The sequence below is a fragment of the Patagioenas fasciata genome, chromosome 12 (assembly GCF_037038585.1).
Source record: "Patagioenas fasciata isolate bPatFas1 chromosome 12, bPatFas1.hap1, whole genome shotgun sequence".
In the NCBI taxonomy this organism is placed as follows: domain Eukaryota; kingdom Metazoa; phylum Chordata; class Aves; order Columbiformes; family Columbidae; genus Patagioenas; species Patagioenas fasciata.
Window position 1 is genome coordinate 18,038,406 of NC_092531.1, and position 11,966 is coordinate 18,050,371.

The 11,966-nt window shown below is 37.3% G+C and overlaps 1 long non-coding RNA gene across 1 annotated transcript; it reads right to left on the reverse strand.

Annotated features, from left to right (window-relative positions):
• Positions 1-511: 511 nt before the first annotated feature.
• Positions 512-9,202, reverse strand: LOC139829013 (uncharacterized). The gene is made up of 4 exons (XR_011741169.1): positions 8,797-9,202; positions 6,557-6,800; positions 4,815-5,104; positions 512-2,610 (listed from the first exon to the last, which is right to left on the reverse strand). It is a non-coding gene; the product is annotated as an uncharacterized lncRNA (long non-coding RNA).
• Positions 9,203-11,966: the final 2,764 nt, after the last annotated feature.

Sequence of the window (11,966 nt, forward strand, 5' to 3'; positions counted from 1 at the left end):
TTCAGATTTCCTTACTCTCACCACGTAGGACCTTATTCCACAAATAATCTCCTTAGGTTCGTTTTTTTTTATTACGGGAATGGGCTATGCTGATCTAAACCATTTGAGAATCTGGACCATTGAGTTCAAGAGGATGACTAATGGAGTCAGGTGCTCATCCAGTCCAGTGTTGGTATCACAATCTGATTCTGCTTGTGTTCAGGGACAAAGGAGTGAGAACTGATGAAAGTAGAAGCAATTAGTTGACTACATTTATGAAGGAAACAAATACAGAATGCAAGTGCACCTGCCTCGTAAAGGTTTCCTCTACTACTGCCTCATGGAACAAAAAAAATTAGTTTTGCTTTATTCTCAAATACAAACATATTGAATGATTATTGCGCAAGTTCCAGGATATAGATATCAAAATTCACTCTTCCTTCTTGTTTTCTTGCAGGTCAAGGTTTGAAAGGAAAATATGTGTATAAATAAAACAGGCACAGATCAGATGTAAAAATCCACCTGCTCCATTTATTAATGCAGTTCTACATGTGAAAATACGATGTCAGGAATTAGGTAGCCTATGAAAGTACAGCTAGATAAATTTAAACAGACTTTTGAATAAAGATACATTTGGGAATATAAAACAGGGTGAGATTAAACATAATGTAATCGAAGGTAGAGAAAAGAATATGACACAACAAGGCAACAATCAGAATTTCAGTTCTTAAAAACTGTGTTTTTACTGGAGACATTGCCATGGGTGCAGTTACGAGAGCTGCTCCCGCTTTCTACACGGGCACAAGCAGGTGTTCCTGCCTTCTCCTTGCCCCTGAGACAAACACCTGCCAGTATTAGCTACCTCCTTCCAGTTACCACCAGAAGGAGCTTAGCAGATGATATTTTCATTGGATTGTGCAATAATGCGAAGTCTTCTCTAATCTTATTTGGCACATTACCCACTGGATTTATGGAAATCCTCGATGAGCTTTAACCTGGAGGTGTAGCAGTCACATAAACTCGGCATGTGAGTGCGTGTTGCGGTGGTCATGAGGTGTGCCCTTGACGTTACCTGCTGCCAAAGTCTTTGGCTAGGCATACAAATAACCCTGAAATCCAACAGGAATGAGGGAAAAAAATCAGTCTTCCAAACACATAGCACTTTGGCTGATTAGCATGGAGAAAAAAAAGAATTAATAATGAGGAGGGGAAAAAAAAAAAAAAGATAGCCAGAAACTACAAACACCAGGGAGCCAGTTTTAACATTACTTGAAAATAAAGCAACAATAGCAAGACTAGTCATCTCATTAAATAATAATTTGGGTTTTTCCTTTAATGCTGCACAGGTTCTTTAATGGTGGTGACTTCGTAAGACACTGTGACTATAATTTCCACATATTTATCAATAGGAAACTTGTATAACTTTTAATGAGTCCTTGAACTGACCACCTGTGAACAAGAGGTATCATAAACCCTGTCTCCTGATATATGAAAAATAATTTGAGCATAAGTTTTCCTTGATGTGGCTGATCTAAACTGAGCTGTGAAACTACTGGCAGGCAGCTCAAGCCATGCCCCCTACAAAACTAAAACATGCCTACCACTTCTGTCCAGTGGCAAGGAGTAGAAGGCGTTCCCATTTTTCATGTTCAGAAAATTGCAGGTAAATAGAGAAGGGAAAAAGTCTCTTTTTATAAAAGATTGATTCTTTCAGTAGAAAGGTGACTTGATGCGCTTAGTTTTGGTCAGCATCCAACCATCAGGAGGTATTTCCAGTTGTTGAAACCAGTCTGATGGTGTTTTATGTCTACATGATTTGTAACTTAGATGCCTTGTGACAAGGGGAGAGTACGTGCTTTGAGCTGGATTCTGGACTCAGGGGAGTTTTATTTACATATGAAATTAAATCAATATTACATACTGCAAAATTTCAGGAAAAAAAAAGTGTGAAAAGTGTAATTTCATTTCAGTTGAAACAGCTTGTTTTACCAACTCTGACTAGAGTTCTGATGACTGGTTGTAAAATGGAGTCTTACTTCATTTTATTCTTATTTATGTATCATCCATCAGATTTTCCTGCTTCATTTTGACTCCACTGTTCTGATTAAATGTTAATATTTTGGGGTTAAATTACATATCCTCTGACACATGCAGAGATTCCTGTTCCTTTAGTAGTGTAATGAGATGAGGCTGCATCAGTATGTCTGTATGAAAATTTAAAAAAAAATATGAAACAAACGTTACATTTTTAAGTAGGAGTTTTCAAATACTTTAAATTAAAAGAATATTCTAGTTTTCAACACAAAGCATTCAAATTACGCTTTCAATAGAGAAAATTTGGTTTTGGCACTTGCTGGAAAATGGTTATTTTGATGCCTTCAAAGCTAAATATTTTCAAGGCATCAGCTTTTCTCAAGACCGTGGAAATTCTTCATTTTCAACTCAAGCAGGAAGAAACAAAATGTCAAAAAGTGAATGACATCTAAATCCCAGGTTCTTCAATTTTCAGTCCATAGGTAAGGGTTATCTTCCAACTCCCAACATGCTGCAGGAACAAAATCCTTGTCCTGGAAATCCGATGCAATTTTGGGAACACTATAGATACACTGAATGCATTTCCCAGTCTCTGATCTGCAAGAGAGAATGGTGAAGAAGCCAGAAAAAGTAAGAAGACATAAACCACCACAAATGCACAAACTATACAGAAATAGTGGTGAGAGCAAGGTAACTCCATCCCTTTAATCAGAGGCCAATCACATCCCAGGTAACAGGATGTTTTAGTGCTTTTGATAGCATTAAAGAGATAGCCTGTCCATGATAAACAGATTTTCAGATTTTTTCCTGTGCGCTGGCCTGAATCAGGCTTTTCTTTGATGTTAAACACAAAAATCCTAGCATTATTCCTATTTTCTTCTTGCATAAATCAACTGTCTACAGGCAGTGGAAAGAGTTATGTGTTATTGTGTTTCTGTTGTGACAATGTCAAAAAAAAGAAAAACACATGCTAGGTGTTTCCAAAGGACCATCTTTGTCCTGACAAACATCTCTACAGAAAACAGAATTCCATCCTTTTAAAAAAATCATTCTGGTGCCACAGGATATTGTATGGATCTATTGAGTGATTTACTGCCCCAATAATACTGTCCTTTAGTTTTCACACTGTTTTAATGGCAATGTGTGAAAACTTGGAACTACACAGTACTTCCCTTTGTGGCATTGGTCTCAAACGAGTGAGGTCCCTCATTTTTCCATTTAACATATTAGGATGAATATATAGCAGGAGGAGCTGCCTTACATTTCCCCTTCTTCACGTTAAACATAATCTCCCAGCCTGATTGCTGAATCACATCTCCCAACTATTTCCTGCTCCAATTGTGCCTTCGCTTGTGTTGCTTTTATTTACCATGTCAGCTCGCACTTTTCTTAACAGCGTTGCTTTTCTTCCCCTTCAAACAAATACATCCTTTCCTCTATGGCAATTTTTGAAATGTGTGCTCAAGTCAGGGGTTAGACAAACCTGATCAGTATGCGTGTGTGTGTATGCGTGTGCACTTGTGTATGTAATTCAGGTATTTTCTCTTACTGAGCAGGACGGTTGCATTGGAAAGCTTGTAAAAGCAAGAGTGGAACAACAGCACAATGCATCAAAGGAGAAACCGAGATTTTTTCTTTTCCATGATTTTAGCTGAATGCATCACAAAGTGGCAATTATATGGCACATTTTTCTTCTAAAAAATTGGCCTCGTTGTGCCTCTAGACAACAAAACAGCATGAAGAAACCATACAGTCACAGCTTGGTTCCAAATAACCATGTTTACCTAATATACACAAATATGCCGGGCCTAACTATATAAATATTGCTGTTCTGACTTATTTCTGGAAGTTTCTAAAGCACATAACATGGTGAGTAGAAAAGAACATTCGCTATTTATTTTCACTGTAGGAAAAGGCAGTAAGTCTCAAGCAGAAACATATTTGCAGTGTGATAGGGAAAGATGACAGGGGTATCTATGGAGACTTTTTATACCCACTCAAATAGTGAGAAACACACAATGGAAAAAATCATTCAAGGTCCACAGCTCGAATTTATATATAAGGCATTTTGACTGATCTAGAAAATATTTTCTATGGTATTTAATTTTTAATAATTCCTGCCATGTGTTTGTTTGGGTTTTGTTTTGTTTTTGTAAGATATTCAAGAGCTTCTCAGAGTGACATAAAACACTTTTAAGAGAACTACTGGTTATCTCCTCTTATCTCTTGGGCAGCTTTTTCCTGCATTCAAAATTAGTGCTTGAGTTCTACAGCTCCCTCCCAAGATTGCTGTCAGATGAGGTCTATCAACAGGGAGGTTTTGCTCTGAGGACCTAATGTAGTATTTGGATGCATCAGAAACTGCAAATGATGCGAGATGCCTTAAAAATATGTATATTTATTCTCAACAAGTGCTCGGGAAATCCCCAGCCTTCAATAAATGGCATATTCAAAATGAAAGAAAAGATAACTTCAGTCTCATTTCAGGTGAATCAAGGGCAGATGAATCTCAGGTTGTGGCACAGGTGCCTGGTAATGCTGTCTCAGTGTCAAGGGCACAGGGATGAGATGGTGACTTCTCCTTATCTGCCAGGTTTGGCAGATAAGGACATGAGGGACTATGAGAGGCACCCATTACCTGTTAGTCAAGCTTTGACTTGAATTGTCCTGTTGGTGGCTTCTGTGTGTATCCTTAAGAAACAGAATCACGGCAGTTGTTCCTCCCTGACAATCACCAATCCAAGAATTTTCTCTGGTTTTGATTTCTAGGAAAAACAGGAAATTTATAGGGCCCAACTCACCTCTCAGCTGGTGCAGAGATCTGTGCTGAGATGTAGCAAATACGTCTTCCATGTGATGCTGAGGCTGCCAAAAATTATTCTTGGTGTTTGTTTCCAGCCGTGCCAATTTTGGGGATGAAGGTGACAGCTGGACCCACCGCCCGTAGCTCTGTCTCCTGCCTCTCACCCATCCTGATGTTCTCACAAAAAGTGCTCTGTGACAGGGGCTGCCCCAGGGCACGAGACACTGGAGAACTGCTCCATGTCCCAGTACAAACTGGATAAATTGTGGTACATCTGACCCTGCAAAACTAAACATCACTATTACTAGAAGCAGTACAAAGAAAAAGAGATGCAAGGATAGAATGCTGGAGGGGAGGGAAAAAGTATTCATGAAAAGTGTGAAATGGGAATTCTCTTCGTAATTTAATTTTAATTTTTTTTTTTCCAAAATACTTGGCACAATATCATTTGAAGTCCTGCATGTTATTACTGTAAAAATACCCTCAAAATCTCTGCTCCCCTTTTTGGCATCTGTTTGGTTTTTAAAGAATTTGAAACAACATGATTTGTGGTTTGGCTTTTTGTTTTGTTTTTATTTGGTGGGTTTGGGTTTGTTTATTTGCAGGGACAGAGGTGGCTCCACTTAATAACTTTCTTATTCCTCTGCATTTGTCCACTCTGTAAACGTCAATATCTTCCTCCAGTTTGGAAAAATTAGATTCTGACTAAATGACAGCCTCCTCTTTCCTCCAGCCACTTTCCAAAAACCTGAAAATACTTCAAAATTCTGAAGCAGCAAATATATTTTTTTAAAAGGTCAAAAAATTTAAAAAAGGAAAATCAAATCACTAACATTCTTTTGCACCCTTTTCCCACCCTAGCATAAAACTCCAAAATCTTCTTGAAAATCACTCTTTGAGAATAGAATTTTAAAATTTCACCGGAAGGTGATTGTTTTATAGTTATATTTTACACTCCTACAGAAAATAAATTATTTTGTGACTGCCAACCTATTCCCTCATAAGTACATATTTTGTATTAAAAATAGCTCTTGCCAGACATTTTAAGGAAAAAAAAAAATCAAGCTGGTTTAATAAATCAAAAATATAATCAGGCTTAAATTATCTACCGGTAGATTTGCTGAAGAAATTAATATACTTGTTTAATATACATCAGTCAAAACCCATGGAAGATTGTTAAAAGAGAGCCCTTCTATGAAGAAACATGAAAAGAGCTCATTGGTTATCTATTCAGTTAGGAGAAACAATGAATAAAGCAAGAGAGATTCTTTAATTAAAATATTCTGTTTTCTTCAAAAAACATTGTCTAGTGCAGGTCCCTCTCTACTGACACCTCTTTACTGTCTGCTCATTTCAATACTCTGGTGTTAAGGTAGAGATTTTCTGCTCCACTGAAACCAGTTCCATCACAGATCTAGTCCAAATATATGAAATTTAAGCTGAAGAATTAAACCCTTTTTTGTTTGTTTACTTGTTTGTTTTAACTGAAAAATAAGAATAATCTCCTCCAGCTGTGATAGTGCGATGGCTCCAGATCTGTCCCAGTTCTTAGGTCTGTCCTTTTATTTCTTTTCTAGAAATCATAAATCTTTGATCATATGGGTCAAATTGCTTCAAAGCCACTGCATCACGACCATTATTTTTCCATTGATTTCATTTAGTTTCTATGACTTTCTTCCCATAGTTCTGCTCCTTATGCACATTAGAAGCAAGCGAACAAACAAAACTATCTTTTTATACCTTTTTCCTTGTCCAGATGCCTTGCAAGACAAAGACAAATAACATCTTTGATCTGGAGAAAGCTTGGATTTTTTTTTCTTTCTTCTTTTAAACAGACAGCGAATATTTGTGCAAGTGAAGGCAGGGCAGGGTCAGGACAGGCAGAGCTTGTAACTGGAGTTGTCTGTCTTCGGGCCATGCAACTCTGCTGCAAGTTTCCCTAATGCCTTGGCAGTGATCCATAGCCTGACCTGGAGACACTGAGCTGAGACGAAGAAGCCAATTAGGTTATAACCTGAAGTTGGTTCAAACAGAGGTCCTGGAGGTGAACTCTGGCTGCATTATCCACTAAGCTGCCCTGAATCAGTATGTGGTTTAAATAGGAATGGGTTGTTTTTGTCAAAAGTTGTCATTTCTGTAGGAACTGGAATGGTAGAAAATACTGAAAAAAAAGTACAATTGCAAAAATTGTTTTCTATACAGTAGAAAATATGTTCATTTAAATTTTTTTTCTCTGGTCTTCTTCGGGTAGATTCTGTAAGAATATACCTTCAATTGCATCATTAGCAAACCTATTTTGTTTGAAAGTGTGTACTTAAATAAAAAAAAGTATTCAGAAAAAAAAAAAGTCTCGTGTGTTTGCATTTGTTGAAAGGCACAAACCACGAATTAATGCTACAACAGCATTTAGAATTTCCTCTACATTCCCCTATTTTCTTCATACATCGGGCAGAGAAAAAATTATACAAGAATTAAGACATGAACACGGAACCTCAAATTCCACAGATTGGCATAACTCCATCCAAGTCAGTGGAGATGTTTTGATTTATATCAATCAAAGGTCTGGCCTAAAGGTTTATAGGAGTAGTGGGAATGGGAGGGTTTCAGCAGAGCTTTGCTGACAGAGGAGAGGACATGCTGCAGGGAGCTGCACATGTAGTGCGTGGCCATGACTGCTTACACAGTAATTAAACCAGTTGTATATTTTGGTACTGGAAATATGGTTAAAACCATCTGTTTCTTTTTAGAATTTCCTACTAGCTAAGAAAAAAATACGGTCAAGATTAGATCTAGGTGATAAGTAGTTGTTTGGGGTTTTTTATTCTGCGGCTGAACCTTAAGATCTAAACAGTATTTGTGTCACACTGTACTTAAGTACAGATGTAAAGGTTTATTTCAATGCAACAAAATTATCTTAGGTTAATCTGCGATGTTTTCTTTTGACCAAAACAGTGATTTAATTTATTTCGTATTTTATTTAAGCTTCCCTCTTTCTGAATATTCTAACCCTTGCAATATGGAAGCATGCAAGATATTTTGAAACATATGTTGAAAGAAATATTCCTGATTTTTTTACTAAAACTAATTGTTGAATATGACCCAGTCTGAGGCCTCTTACACATCAGGCAATCAACAGGCTGATGCCTCAGTGGAGTGTTCCAGCAAATTACCTGGCACAGCCTTCACAGGATAGCTGTGCTGGAGCACATCCCTGGAGCTGAATTAGAGGTTGTAAATTGCCTCCACAAATCCCTTCCCTCCTAGTCACTTATTGTCCCACATAAGTAGCTATCATTTTAATTGACAGAGTGTTGTATGAGGGATGCAAAATCGTGAAAAATATGAAGTGCATCATACAGAGACAAAACACAGCTCCATTAAAATTATACCTTGTCAAGAGGGAAAACATTCTGGTCGGCTGAACATGAATCAAAGAATTTGGAGGACCAGAATGCTGGAATTACCTGGATTCAGAATGTAAGTATAGAGAAGGACCCAGCTTGCTTATTTACACTCATCTTTCTCTCCTATTTTTCTTTTGTGTTGGTCACAAACAAAGGTTGGAGGTTTACAAACTAAAAACAGGGAAGAACTAAAATGTAAGTAATAACAACTTGTATTTGTGGAGTAGATAGTCCAGGAGACAGATGACAGCACAGAACCATTTCCTTTGGGAAGATGGCTTGCACCCAGCTGGAGTCTGAAGCAATAGCCACCCATGGGCTGTTCAAGGGCCAAAATGTGGTGGGTTTCTGGTCCATGTCCCTGCCTTATAACAGCCTTTAAGTGGTTCACAGGCTCTGCATTGGCCCTATGAACAAAGATGAATTTCCCTCTCTGAAAACATCTGTCATGTTAGGGGTCTGACACCATGCATGATGGTGCTTAGCAGTCTGGGTACTGTGCACATTAAGAATGTTAATACTATGTTTTCTCCTCTAAAGAAGATACTTAATTGAAAAATAAATACATGCACATACCTGTAATCACAGTCCTGTCATCTTATGCTGGAAAGACACAAATGGAATATCCAATTCCCATGTCTTTCTTGCCTTTGTTTTCTGATTCATGCTTTGTATTGCCCTATGAAGCACATTCATCAATAAAATGAAGAGATGGGGTTGTTTTCTCCCTTTTTAAAAAAACATAAAAATGAAACATGCATGACCAAAAGGCTGAAAAATGTGACAAATAAAAATGTGTTATCCCTCCTGAGTTCTGTTTGATTTCACATTCTGATATTCCTTGCTGACAAGGGATAAATATCTTACACTGCAGATTCTAATGGAGTTCAACAAAGCTATTTCTGTCTTAAAGGTAGAAGAATCTATACCTTAGTTTTTCTACTAGAAAGATAGATTAAGAAAAGTTTACATCCACTATTGATTGATTTATTTATTTAATCCATCCACTGATAGCACGAAAGCTTCTGCTTTAGCACTTTACTGTTGATGCTTCGCTGAACTATAGAGCTTACTTTTTTTTGTGCAACCCTGAAAGCAGCTTCAACATTGAAGCAAAGGCCATGACACTAGAGATTTTCAAGCAGATGGAGTAAAAAATATTGGGTTTGTGTGTACCGGTGCAGTAGGTGTTGAAAATATAAGAAAGAAGACCATTGATCAAAATAATAGAAGCATGTTTTAATCTGCACAAGTCCATACATGTTTGTATCTCCAGTTGTACACATACATACAAAGACATGTATCTCTATCTCCTGAAATATTTGGCATTTTATATATCTTTCAGCTTTAGGTTTGATTTCATTGACAGTTCAGTCAGAATACTGTTTTCCCTTCCCTTGTGGCAAGCTACGCACATTAAGCTTTTTTTTTTTTAAACAGTGCTCTTGTGCTGTTTTCTTTCTTTTACTTGATACGTGTTTTGGTTTATTTTGTTTTGTTCTTGAAGCAGAAAAACACAAGTTCTCCCATAGATTTTTACGGCCAGAAATCAAGTTTGTTTAAAGTACAACCAACTTGATGAGGATTTGCTTGAAGGCGAGAGGGAAGTTTCTCCTCCTACCCCAACAGCGCTTGCAAGCGCATTGGCCAATGGAAAAGTCAATCTCAGGGTAAGGACCAAGAAAATTCTAACTCACCTTTCATCTCTCTGGAATGAAAACCTGAAGACTGTTGGCATCTCCTATGATTTAATCATTAGGACAAGGTGCTTTGCTGAGGAACAGCCTCAGCAGAAGTACAGATTTCAAGGACAACACTTGCACCGAAAGAACAGAACAGAGATTTACTTTCTCAAAACAGATATTTATCAAATGTATTGTAAATGCCACCAGTATATTTTCTGCCCTTGCATTCAAAGCATTTTTAAGGAAAATTTATCACTATATACCATTCATAGATGAATAGACTGAGGCACAGTGGTGGTTCAAAATTAATAACTATACCAGCAACAGAAGTTGCAGAAGAATTCTAAACAACTGGCTGCTGTGACTTGTTTATTATGCTAAATACGTTAACTTACCTCAGGACTCCTGAATGCAAGGCTTTTTTGATGCAAAGCCTCCTAATACACCCAACTTTGCACTGAATGCTCTGAGAAGTAAGAGTTAACTTTAATGAAAGTCTCATTGTGCTTTAAAATGTCAAATATACAGCTTGATTAATGGAAATAGATTAGAAAAAAATATATTTTTATATGGAGAACGTACTTACCAGTGCACTATCAGAGCACAACTGACATGGGATGCAGTCTAAACAAAAGTCAGCAGCTACTAATGAGGCTTGTTAGTGATGCTAATCTATGTAAATGTTATTAATTGAGAACATCTATCTTTTATCTCCAACATTTGGTAATCAGGCAATTAAAAAACAATGACATTCCCGGCGGTTGTTCTCCCAGTAAAAAAAAGTGATCAAAGAGTCCTGAATAAGGAAAGGGAAAGTCCCTTATCAAGAGCTGGGCCTTGCCTTAGGCTACCAGGCCTCATTAAAGGCAGAAAAGCTCTGTTGATCACCAATTAACCTGATTTGTAGGAACTCTGATAAAGACCTCAAACAACATGAGTTTTCTTAACTATAATAAATGACACAGTTTATTGACAAAAATAAAAACGTTTGGTTTGAAAAAGAACATAAAGGAGCTTTTCAAATCGGATAGCCCTACCACACACCAGGCCTGAAAGACGTGGGATAGGTTTAACTTCACCACATTGGTGGCATATTATCAGCGCCAGATACAGTCAAACCTATTAACGGCCACATACACAACAACCAAATATATACGTATTTGGTAGCTGTCACATAAATTCCTGTCATCTCTAGTCATAACAGACAGCAGATTGCATTAATTATGTATGTACTATGCTCATGAATGGAAATTCAGTGCTCTAGGGTGCATTCTGTATCTCAAAACACGAAAGTAAAAAGAAAAAAAAAAAAAGGATATTTTCTTCAGGCTTAATTGGTGGACATTTTGTGATTATACTTTTTTTTTGTTTTAATCTTAGCAGTTGCTTTAAATTATCCCTAGTGTAAATTTCCATATGCCTTTTTAACCCATTCTTTCCTTTCTGGAAAATTTAATTCTTCCTCTCAGGTATTGTTCATAGTGTCATGACTAGTAGGTAGAGCACTGCAGCGTGACTGTCAACTATAATTGTAATTATTGCCAGCAGTTCATTAACTCACATGGTGATGGCCTGTCCCTGCTTGTCTCTCTGGAGAAAGAGGGAATAATAACTAAACGTAGAACTTGGGCCTATAGTTGAGTGAAGAAGTAGCACAAATACAGTACCAAACTCAACTCTTCTCTGTATTTAAAGGTTAAACGGTTTTCTTTCACCACTACAGCTATTCCATCAAATCTATGCATTGTGAGTGTACCTGCTAGAGATATAATTGAGGGTCTCGCCAGCATTAGCATGTCTTATAAAATTATACCCTGGGCTTACATTGCTTTATATGCAAAATTTTAAGTGTACTTTAGGTCTTCGATGACAAAATGCAGTTGAGACTGTAAGACAAAACCTGCCTTATTAGGTCTATCAGGTAGCCGATGTCCGTGATCTCTATGGGCCACATGTGACTTTGATAAGAATCAGTTTGGGTCATAAAGTGACAAAATACCACTGTCACTTTTTCTGACATATCCATTTGACACATGCAGGACTGTATCTCAGATTTATACA